The sequence below is a fragment of the Pseudophryne corroboree genome, chromosome 9 (assembly GCF_028390025.1).
Source record: "Pseudophryne corroboree isolate aPseCor3 chromosome 9, aPseCor3.hap2, whole genome shotgun sequence".
Taxonomy (NCBI): Eukaryota; Metazoa; Chordata; class Amphibia; order Anura; family Myobatrachidae; genus Pseudophryne; species Pseudophryne corroboree.
In genome coordinates this window covers 15,474,162-15,479,924 of record NC_086452.1, presented here as the reverse complement: position 1 = coordinate 15,479,924, position 5,763 = coordinate 15,474,162, and the positions used below count along the sequence as shown (strand labels likewise).

Sequence of the window (5,763 nt, the reverse complement as noted above, 5' to 3'; positions counted from 1 at the left end):
ATTACTTTTTGTTACAGACACACTAGTTTCCTACAGTATTACTGTAATTTTTGTATTTTACAATACTTGTCATCTTTTACACACAGACCGCCTCGTAATTGATACAGAGGAGGAGCTCATTCCCATTGATTCGGGGGAGGAAGAGGAGCCAGATTATAGTAAGTACAGTAGGATTTTCTCAAGCCCATTCTTAAAAGTATTGACCAAGTCCACTTTTATTACTTTTCAGGCAGGGAATTCCAAACATGTACTGTACAGTATTTCCCTCACTGTGAAGACCCCTTTTCGCCTCTGTGCGAAATCGCCTCTACTTCAACAAGAGTTACTGTGCACGTGTCCTCTGTGTCCATCTTATCAAAAACCGTTCCTGTGTATTGTCCCCTTACTGTATACAGTATATTTGTAAAGGTTAATCATGTCCCCTCTTAATCTCCTCTTTTCCAATGTAAACATGCCTAGCCTGCCTTTCCTTGTATTCCATCTTCTCAATCCACTTCATCACTTTGGTCGCCCGCCTCTAAACCTTTTGTAGTTCCACGATATCCATTTTGTATTATGGTGCCCAAAATTGTGCATCCGACCCACCCTCCACTAGCCTAACCCTCCAATCATACTCTGAATCCACACTCTGCATTCTGAATGTCGGGATCCAGACAGCAGGTCTTTTAAATACAGTACTGTATGTCCCCTACCGCTGGACAGTCATTCTGCTCCTACTGTATTATGAATATATCTCTGCCTCCTGTAGCACTGTACTACTGTGCAATTTTGTAGTAACTGTACTCTACTGTATTTTGTTTATAATATTTTTTTATTTTCAACTCAGTAATTATTGACAGTGAGGATGAAAAACCCTCTCCCCAACTTGGTAAGTAAACTGCAGTATTGTACTGTACTGTACATTGTGTTAAACCAATGGGTTGGGTTTGCGTGACCAGCAGTCAGGATTCTAGCGGTCAGGTGACCGACAGTGGCATCCTGATTGCAGCAATCCCAACAGGGTGAGGTACGGTATCCTAACCCTCCTCCACTACCCCCTGATTCTGGCCTCGACATTCTCGTCTCTGTGTGCGAAATTTACTCTCCTCCTCCAATTCCTGACTGAATTTTTGCTTTACTGTATTCAACACAGAATACAAAAGTATATTTCATGGATTTTTTGCTTTCACAGGCCCTACACTGTCACAGGCGGTGGCGGAGGAGGAGGACCAGGACTCTACCTCTATGTCCATCACCTCACTGCACCCATTAAGTAAGTCCAGTCCGGTACATCGTGCCTCTGTAGAGCCAGTTTGAGCAAGGAGAGATTGATTGCTTCTTTTTTTGGTGGGGGCCCAAACCAACCAGTCATTTCAGCCACAGTCGTGTGGCAGACCCTGTTTATATAACATAAGGGTGGTTGGGAGGGCCCAATCACAATTCCATCTTGCACCTCTTTTTTTATTTATTTTTTTATTTATTTATCTTTGCATCATGTGATGTTTGGGGAAAATTGTTATAAGGTTTGATGTAAAAAAAAGGTTAAAAAAAGAGGCAGATTAGATGGGCAAAGTGGTTCTTACAGTATTTGTCATCAAATTCTATGTTTCTGTATGCAGACCCTCCAACATGACCCGCCGCACTGCTCTGTTTCTAGACTTCCCTCTTAATTTATGATTTCCATCACCTGTGTTGAACTAGTTATATGATAAGAAAGCTGTTTCTTCACAGGTGATGGCAATAATAAATTAAGAGGGAAGTCCAGAACCAGAGCATTTTGTACCATGTTGGAGGGTATGTGTATTTCCTGGAATTAACCTTTTTTTTTTTCACATTAATGTTTTTTTTCACAGGCCCTACACTGGAACAGGCCACGGAGGAGGAGGAGGATGATGATGATGCTGCTGCATTTAGTGGTAAGAATTATTACTGACATTGATCTGATGCCATCAGAGTAGCACTTTTCATCAGATTTTTCTGGCAAATGCGTAGAAATCGGATGAAAATTGTTTTTGTTTGAACTGGTGATATTGCCCATACAGTAGCAACCGATCACATCCCACATTAACATTTACAGTATCTAGTTACACTTACAGACGATAATACAGTACAGTAGGTAATATTTGATTGGTTGCTACTGTATGGACAACATCCTGTTCTAAAAAAAACACCCATCTTACTCAATTTCTCTCTCTCTCTCTCTCTCACCCCTTGTCACTGTCTCTCCATTCATCTCTCTAGATACTGTCAGTGATGAATTTCCCATTAGGCACGAGAGGCACGTACTGTACCTAGTGGCGGCATCTGTTTGGGGGCCTCAGTTGGATGCTTACAGTATGCTAATACTGTCATCCCAAAAATTACCACTACAGTAACTGCTAAATATTTTAAGTGTACTGTACAATATGCACATACAGTACTGTACAGTATACATAATTCAAAAGAAAAAAGAGTTGCTACTGTACCTTATTCTAGTCATAATCACCGGCATACGGGTCACTCACAAATTTTCTGATGGTCTCGGTGGGGTCCCTTGGAATCACCATGCCTGTCACAAGCATACCTTTTTTTACCCACCTGACACTGGGCCTGGACACTAGTGTACTATTACTATACTTTTTACTGTATACTGTATCTTATAATATTCTTCTCTTTTACCCACAGACGACGAGCCAGAATACATTTTTGGTAAATATACTGTACAGTAGCAATAGTTGGTACTGTAATTACAGTATTTTTTTTTCTCCAACATTATTTTAAGTCAAACTGATATGACTAACTGTACTGTATTATCTTTTTACAGTCCGTCGCCAACCAGTGGAGGAGACACCTGGTAATAAAATAGAAATACATAATGCACTGTACTGTATTCTAACTTACTGTAACATGTATAACACTGAGCTGATCATCTTCACACCCTCTGACATAACCTTACAGTACAAACTGTACTTTCTCTCCTTTTTCACCCTCTTCACTCCACAAATGCATGCTGCGTTTCCTGACTACTGATATAATAGTGTGTAGAGCGTAGCGAGGCACCGTGCCCACCGCGTGGCGAGCGAAGCAAGCATGCAAGGGGCTGCTTTCCGCTCGCCGCCCCTGTCGGGATTGTGTGGTCGGGATTCCGGCGTCTGTATTTTGACTGCCGGGATCCCGTCCAGCGGGATTACGTACTGATCTCCAGTCTGAGCCTGCCCTAGGCATAGGCATACTTGCCAAATGCCCAGGGGCACAAGCAGCTTCTGCTGATTAATATGATATGCAGCATGCCTACAGTATATTCTGTGCATACAAAATGCATTACTAATGTGCAGCATTATGTGTATACAGTACTTTGTTGTGTAACATATACTGTAGCAAGGGCACTACTGTGTGGTCTAATGTGAACAAAGAGCAATATGATGTGATGCAATGTGAATAAGTGGGAATACTTTGAGGAGTAATGTGGTACTATCATATGATGTAACGAGAAAAAGAGACACTATTGCATGATATGTTGTGAATAAAGTTGCAGTACTGTGTGGCGTCATTTCAGATTGGGGAATTACTGTGTGGCCTTGCCCCTTCCCAGCAAGAACATGCACCGTTTTGGGATGCACAAAGAATGTGCACACTGTTGCTATTTTAAACATACAGTACAGTAAGTTGGAGGAGCACCAAAATGACGACTGCTATGGTTGAGGGGTGATGGTGCTGGGAAAGGGGTACAGGCTCAGAGGCGGAAATAGCATCTGTGCAAGGGGGCAGCATCCAAAAACTTGACTAGGGAATCATATTATTTATGGCTGGCTCTGAGTACAGTCCACTATTATGGATAGTACTCCCTACAACACCACCTACAGTACTGTAACCCTCTTTTTTCTGAAGCGGTCATGAAATGTCATGACTGCTAATACATACAGTAAATGTCTACAGTATTTGTACTGTGGTGTTTAATTCCTTTGACAATTTGTTTATGACCTATTGAAGCTAAACTCTTGTACAGTACTTTATATTTTGAATACCAGCAATACAGTATAATACTGTACCTACAGTATACAGTAATAATTGTTTACTATTTGAATGTGACTAAATGTTTTTTTTTCTCCAATATAGTGCCAATTATTTATGGGGGCCCCAGACAGGGGCAAGATAGGTGGGCTGGCCCAGAAGCGGGCAGGCAGCAGCCCACTTATACAAGAGGTAAACTAAAGCAATGTTTAAATTACCTCGACAGCATACAGTAGTGTTTGATTTACTGTACTGACAATACAGTACTGTACATTGTAAATAACAATATTGTCTAATATAGAGTAAAGTACTGTATTGCCATTACTACACTGTAAAGTATTCAGTATTTGTTTTGTAATACTGTCCTTTTTTTCCCACAGAACAGTTGCAGCGTGCCATCCAGCTCCAGCGGGTGGTGGTCCACCTCCTAGTGGACCACTATTTTAATATTTTATTAAGTTTAATTTAATTTTATTTAATAAAAATTTTTGTTCTTGTACTCCATTGTATAGTATCTTTTTCTACTGTATAAGATAGGCATACTGTACACCATACAATTATCTGGCAGATAATCTGCAAGATCTGGCTGTTTGTAATGAAATTCTCTCCTAATTTAGCTGTGGTGTACAGTACCTCCTGAGTGTGCTGGGGTGCTTTCTGGCCAGTTTGGGGTGATTTGGAGCAAGTTTGGTCGGCCATCTGGCCGACATGTGCTGTCGACTGTTTGGCAAACAAGTGTTTTCACTCCAGCATGTGTGTGTCAGGCATTTTGTGTGTGTCAGGCATTTTGTGTGTGTCAGGCATTTTGTGTGTGTCAGCCATTTTATGTGTGTCAGCCATTGCTGTGTGGTTCCACAAATGTTAGCGTGTCAAAGTGCTGACCACTGACACCACTATTTCACTTTGTACCGCATGCCTTTTGTGGAACCACACAGCCCAGCATGACTTATTGCTGGGCTGTGTGGTTCCACAAATTTTCTTGGAAAACAAATGAACATGAGTGTCTTTACTTTAATACTTTTTTTTTTTTTTCCCCCACAGATATCTACAGTATCAGTGGCGTAAGTTCGTCCTAGACGCCCGGAGGCAATATAAATACAGGTGCCCCCCTATATAGAGGCAAAAAAAATTTTTTTATATATATATATATATATATATATATATATATACATACACACACACCACACCAATATTGATCCTGCAGGCTATATATATATTTATATATATATATATATATATCCTGCCATTCTTTGCAAGCATAATGGCGTATGCATGAAGAAATTTCCAAAGGACAGCTCTTGCGGTGAGAGCTATTCTTTGCCATGATACAGTAGAACTTCCCGGTGTATGATCCGGAGTCCTATCTGTGCATGCGTGGGCTGATGCGCCCCACTAGGGGGTGCTGGGAGGGGTCCAATGGGTAATGTGATAGAAGCCCATCTAAAGATGGTGTTGCCCACCGCATCCAAGCCCTGGGGTCTAGGCTTGGTGGATAAGTAGTAAGCCGCCAAACCTCTGAAAACTGCATTTTTGGAGGTTTGGCTGCATTTTTAACCTTGTGCCAATGATACATCCCTGCAGACCAGTGCCAGTTTGGGGTCCACATGGGCCTGGAGCTGAAAGTGAGTCTATTATGTGACCGATACTGCGGGAGGGGAGGCAATCATTTTGCTGGCTGTCGGGATTCCTAGCGGTCAGGATACCGACACCAGAATACCGTCTCACAGGTCTTATTCCCATTCGTGGGTGTCCACAACACCAATAGAGTGGGATGGGAACCACCGAGACCACTGC

At 41.8% G+C, this 5,763-nt stretch overlaps 1 long non-coding RNA gene across 1 annotated transcript; it reads left to right on the top strand.

Moving 5' to 3' along the window:
* The first annotated feature begins 796 nt into the window (after positions 1-796).
* On the top strand, positions 797-1,895 carry LOC134956632 (uncharacterized). Its single transcript, XR_010186035.1, has 3 exons — positions 797-868; positions 1,172-1,252; positions 1,833-1,895. It is a non-coding gene; the product is annotated as an uncharacterized LOC134956632 (long non-coding RNA).
* The last annotated feature ends 3,868 nt before the right edge of the window (positions 1,896-5,763 follow it).